The sequence below is a fragment of the Apium graveolens genome, chromosome 10 (genome assembly GCF_009905375.1).
Source record: "Apium graveolens cultivar Ventura chromosome 10, ASM990537v1, whole genome shotgun sequence".
Classification (NCBI taxonomy): domain Eukaryota; kingdom Viridiplantae; phylum Streptophyta; class Magnoliopsida; order Apiales; family Apiaceae; genus Apium; species Apium graveolens.
Window position 1 is genome coordinate 65,262,331 of NC_133656.1, and position 6,283 is coordinate 65,268,613.

Here is a 6,283-nt window from a genome sequence, read left to right on the forward strand (position 1 = left end):
TTTAGTTAATTGTTTAATACTTTAGTGTGTGATGATTGTATGATATCTAGTATTGGTTGTGCGTATTCGTCTTATGTGCGTCGCGAACATATAAGATAGGGTGTTAATCTCTTGTGAAGCGACGGTGGATCTTGAGATTTAGAACTTGCCATTCTAGCATAGGTTCATGTATGATGTGCATGATTAGTGGGTAACTCTAACAGCTTTATTCTCCCTGTGTAATCAAAAGGAATAACTTGTGCTTAAATCGTTGTGTTGTCAATTTCTGTAGACATATAGGAACTCAACATAATTGATGCTTATTCAACTTCTATCTTAATTGTGTATGTTTGGTAGAATGGTATTAGTACAATGAAAGTTGGCTTTTATCAGTTTCGTGTTATTCGATTAATATCATCACTGTCACATGCTAAAGGTAATAACAATAACTATTGAAGGAAGTAGTAATGAAGTTGTGATCTCATGAGTGTTTTAATATTGATAATTGAAGTGTTAATTAAGTGATAAATTAAGTAATTAATTGTAGTTAATATTTAGTCAACAATTCTAAGTGTTAGTGTCTTAACATTGAGAAGTAATCATACATTGGTGCGTGAGTTTAATTAGACAATAATTAGTCTGAGTCTCTGTGGGAACGAACTAGAAAGTATTCTATATTACTTGCGAATGCGTATACTTGCGTGAATATTAGCGCGTTTTTTCGCCCTAACAAGTTTTTGGCGCCGCTGCCGGGGACTCGGCATATTTGTTTAGTTTATGTACTTACCATCATTGGTCATTAGGACTCAGCGATTAGGACGTAGTTGTTACTTATTATTTCCGGTTGTGTTTCAGGTACTTTAGCGAGCGTTTATGCAAACTCGTTCTCGTACTCGCAAGAGGACTTTAGATACAGCTGAGGAGACAGACGAAGTTCTTGATATTCCGGAGAAGTTAGATTTTGAAGATTCGGATTCAGGAACTGAGCGAAAAGAACCAGTAATCATGGGTGATCGTATTATTCAGGCTAATCCAGCTCTTATGGATTTTTCTCGGCCAAAAATTGATGACATTCAGTCAAGCATTCTTCATCCGACTATTCAAGCTAACACCTTTGAAATCAAGCCGGGCACTATTCAGATGGTGCAGAATTCTGTTTCTTTTGGAGGAGCTGCGACTGAAGACCCCAACATGCACATAAGGAATTTTGTCGAGATCTGCAGCACTTTCAAGTATAATGGCGTGACTGATGAGGCTATCAAGCTGAGGCTTTTCTCATTCTCACTGAGGGACAAAGCTAAGGACTGGTTACATTCTGAACCAGCTGGGTCCATCATTACTTGGCAAGATCTTGCGCAAAAGTTTCTGGTGAAGTTTTATCCGATGGCAAAGACTGCTGCTATGAGGAGTGCTCTTACTCAGTTTGCGCAGCAACCTACAGAATCTATGTGTGAAGCTTGGGAACGCTACAAGGAAATGTTGAGGAAGTGTCCACATCATGGAAAGCCCGATTGGATGGTGATCACTGGTTTCTATAATGGTTTGGGGGCCCAATCTCGGCCCATGCTCGATGCAGCAGCTGGAGGCGCCTTATGGGCTAAAAGCTATATTGAGGCTTATAATCTTATCGAGACTATGGCTGCAAATGAGCATCAAAACCCAACTCAGAGGATGATGCCTGGGAAGGTAGCAGGTATTCTGGAAGTCGATGCAGCCACCGCTATTGCAGCGCAGCTTCAAGCGCTGTCAATGAAGGTTGATTCTCTGGCTACATATGGAGTTAATCAAATAGCTATGGTTTGTGAGCTTTGTGCAGGTTCTCATGCTACGGATCAGTGTTCTCTTGTCAACGAATCTATTCAGTATGTGAATAATTATCAGTGACAACAGCAGCCTGTGCCAGCTACTTATCATCCTAATAACAGAAATCATCCAAATTTCAGCTGGGGTAATAATCAGAATGCTATTCAGCCACCATATCAGCAAGGTGTGAGTAAACAGTTTAATCCACCTAGATTCCAGCAAACATAACAGTATGCTCAAAGGCAATCATATCCTCAACAGGGAAGTGCAGCTGCACCTACTAGTGCTGATTTTGAGGAACTTAAGCTGTTATGCAAAAGTCAGGCGGTTTCTATCAAGACCTTGGAAAACCAAATAGGTCAAATAGCCAATGCAGTGCTCAATCGTCAACCTGGCACTCTTCCCAGTGACATGGAAGTACCAGGAAGGAAGGAAGCTAAAGAGCAAGTCAAGGCTATTACCTTAAGGTCTGGAAAAGTTGCTGATGCTGAAAAGGCAAAAGAAGGAGAAGCTGAAGTTAGAGATGAAGAAGCTAAGCAAAAGGAGAAAGCAGTGGAACTAAGGAAGACTACTGTTGAACACACTCTGCCTGAGGGTAATACAGGGGAGAAACAACTTTATCCTCCACCTCCTTTTCCTAAGAGATTGCAGCAACAAAAGCTGGATAGACAGTTCGGTAAGTTTATGGAGGTATTCAAGAAACTTCACATCAATATACCTTTCGCTGAGGTTCTGGAGCAAATGCCTAGTTATGCTAAGTTTATGAAGAGTATTCTTTCAAGGAAGGTGAAACTGGATGACCTTGATGTTGGATTTTTAAACGCAGCGGGGCGTGGAAAAATACTTTTACACATACAAAATCCAAATAAAAGCATACAGATCATGAATAAAAATTCGAGAGATCGAATCTAACCTTTTAAAATAATTCGGAGACAATGATCAGAGATCCTTAGCAGTTGCTCCTCAAGTGTGAAGCACTCCACCGGTATCCACCAAGAAAACGATGTTAAGGAGGAGGAAGGAGGTGGAGAGAATTGGGTTTTCCAAACTTTTTGGGTTTTCGGGTTTGATGTGGGTTCGAATAAAATTAGGGTCTATAATAGTGTATTTATAGGCAAAATTTTGAGCTGAAATTTTCCCATAAATATTATTATTATTATCCCATTTATTATTCTCATTAATAATTAAAAACCTTTTAATCATTAATCCTTTTTCTAAACACTTTAGAAATAATTCTCTCTCTTGATTTAATTTCCAAAAATTAAATCCTTTAATTAATAATATTAAGAACTTTTCTTAATTAATTTATAATCAATTAAATCTCATTTAATCAATTATTAAATTTGCCAATTAATTATTTATTTCATAAATAAATAATTATTAGCCATTATTAATTAATTCCTCCACCATTAAATCATTCTCTTTTTATGGTGTGACCATGTAGGTTCAATATTAAGCCGGTAGTAGAAATAAATAATAATAAAACTATTTTATCATTATTTATATAAATTCTCTAATTTATTAAATATGATTAATTAATTAATCACATTTATTCTACATCGTGAGTGATGCTTCTCAACATATCGCGACTATCCGGATAATATGAATTCACTGCTTAGAATACCAAGAACCTGTCAGTGAATAGTTACCGTACAATAAACTCCTTCTACCCTACAATGTCCCAATTAAATACAAGGCATGGATCTCGTGTCAAGCCTATCTAATTCAATCACTTGCTTACCATTTACTATGCGTAGTTCTATGCAAATTAGAAACTCCTTTCTAATTTCATTTACTCTGGCCAGAGATTCCTGAACTAGCATAAGTGGATCAGCCTTGAACATTCGCTTCCTTCACTGGAAGGGGTAGATCCTTTATTGATCATACACTATCTTCGTGTACAAATTCCTATACCCAGAAGAGCCCTAATAATTGTCCCTGGAGACTAAGAACTAAACCAAAGCATAGTTCAGTGTACACAAGATGACTATGATGACCTCAATCTAAGGATACTTGTACAACTATCACTAAGCGAACAACTGCTGACACGTGAGTGAACTCCATCAGTTGTTCAGCTAGGCGAGTCATGTTCAGTGAACTTATTCTATAATAAGCACCTACATACTAGCTATAGTGTTACCACACAAATGTCTATGAGAACAGACATCCTTCATAATGAAGCAAGCATAGTATGTACCGATCTTTGCGGATTATTAATTACCAGTTAGTAATCCTATGACCAGGAACTATTTAAGTTTAGAGTTATCATCTTTTAGGTCTCACTATTATGATCTCATCATAATCCATAAAAAGCTTTACTCTAAACTATGGTATATCTTATTTAAACACTTAAATAGATAAAGCCCGTAATAAAAACAAAACAAGTCTTTATTAATATCAATGAAATCAAAACAGATTACATAAAAGTTATTCCTAAATCCTTATACATGATTGGACTTAGGACATATTCCTTTCAATCTCCCACTTGTACTAAAGCCAATCACTCTGGTATCTAATACCCATCTCATCTTTATGACGATCAAAGTGACTTTCAAAAAGTAGCTTTGTGAGTGGGTCTGCTATATTGTTATGTGTGTCAACTCTAATTCAATACAATACAAGAAATGTTACCGTGCTCCCACTAACCCTTTTGTAGACGCATGGTTCATCTTCGTTTTTGATAAAATCAAACTCTTTGATTGTCTCATCAAAACGAATGTTCCATCTTTCGAGAAGCCTGCTTTAAACCACATATGGTTCGCAGCAGCTTATACACTAGGTTTTCATTTCTCTTGGAAAGAAAACCATCTGGCTAATTGCCAGATCTCATAGTCGTAGTAAGCAGCATTCGCAAGCAAAATCCGAACTGATTTTAACAGGGCTACATGTAAAAGGTTTCATCAAAGTCAATCCATTGCCTTTGTTTGAATTCTTTTGCCACAAGCCTGGCCTTAAAGGTCTCCACCTGGCCATCTGCTCTAATCATTCTTTTGTATCCCGTATACATAGATTTCTTTCCGGATTTCATGGCACTATGCCATTTCTCTGAGTCAACACTACTCATAGCCTCATTATAGGTCACAGGGTCGTCATCATCAATGATCGACAACTCATTTTCATTCTCAATGACAAGGCCATAATACCTCTCAGGTTGGGGAGACACTCTCCCTGATCTATGAATGGGCTGTTCCACAAAGGTTGTTCAGTCAGAACAGGTGTTTCCACTTGATCCGTAGTAGTTTGTGCTTCTTGAACTTCATCAAGTTCAATTTTGCTCCCACTATTTCCTTCAAGGATAAACTCCTTTTCCAAGAAGGTAGCATGTCTGGATACAAACACCCGATGATTGGTGTAAAAGTAATACCCTAAAGTCTCTTTAGGATATCCCACAAAACTACATTTTACGGATCGATATTCCAGCTTATTTGGGTCAACTTACTTGACATAAGCTGGACATCCCCAAATCTTAACGTGTTTAAGACTCGGTTTCCTTTCTTTCCATATCTCATACGGAGTTGGAGGAACAGATTTGGAAAGCACCTTATTCAGTAAATATGCTGAGGTTTCCAATGCATAACCCCATAGGAATACTGGAAGATTTGCATAGCTCATCATGGACCGAACTATGTCTAACAAAGTTCAATTTCTCCTTTCAGATACCAATCTGGAGGAGTCCACTGGGAGACTATACCATTTACTTTGAGATAATCTAGAAATACTCCATTAAAGTATTCACCACCTCGATCTGATCGAAGAGTTATAATACTATGTTTGGTTGTTTCTCCACTTCATACTTATACTCTTTGAACTTTTCAAAGGCTTCAGACTTGTGTTTCATCAAACACATATCCGAATCTAGATCTATCATCTATGAAAGTAATGAAGTATGAAAATCCACCCATGGCTTGCGTAGACATTGGTCCACATACATCTGTGTGTACCATTCCTAGCAAATTTGCAGTCCTCCCTCCATGTCTACTAAATGGAGACTGCATTGCCACTATAAAGTGAGATTTTCATCATCTCTTTTCTTTTATTAGTTTGTTCAATCTGAAGTAAATTATGTCACATATAAACAGACCATTATTTAAAGTACCACGTCCATAAAGAATATTATCTCTAAGAATAGAACATTCATTATTCTCAATAATAAATGAAAATCCAGCCAAGTCTAACATGGGAATAATATTCCTCACAATCGAGGGAACAAAATAACAATTATTTCAAACAATAGTCTTGCCCGTAGGCATATGTAAATGAAATGATTCTACATCTTCAGCAGCAACTCTTGCTCCATTTCCCATCAGTAGAATCACCTCCTCTTCCTCAAGAGTCCTACTTCTCCTTGGTCCCTGCAACAAATTGCAGATTTGAGAACCACAGGCGGTATCTAATACCCAAGTAGAAATTTGATTTAATGACATATTCACTTCTATCATGAACATACCTGAATCAGAAGCGGTAGTCTCACTACCCTTCTTCTTCTTCAATTCTGTAAGGT

The 6,283-nt window shown here is 37.4% G+C and overlaps 1 non-coding gene across 1 annotated transcript; it reads right to left on the bottom strand.

Moving 5' to 3' along the window:
• Positions 1-1,377: 1,377 nt before the first annotated feature.
• On the bottom strand, positions 1,378-1,484 carry LOC141694304 (small nucleolar RNA R71). The gene has a single exon (XR_012563623.1). It is a non-coding gene; the product is annotated as a small nucleolar RNA R71 (small nucleolar RNA).
• Between the last annotated feature and the right edge of the window lie 4,799 nt (positions 1,485-6,283).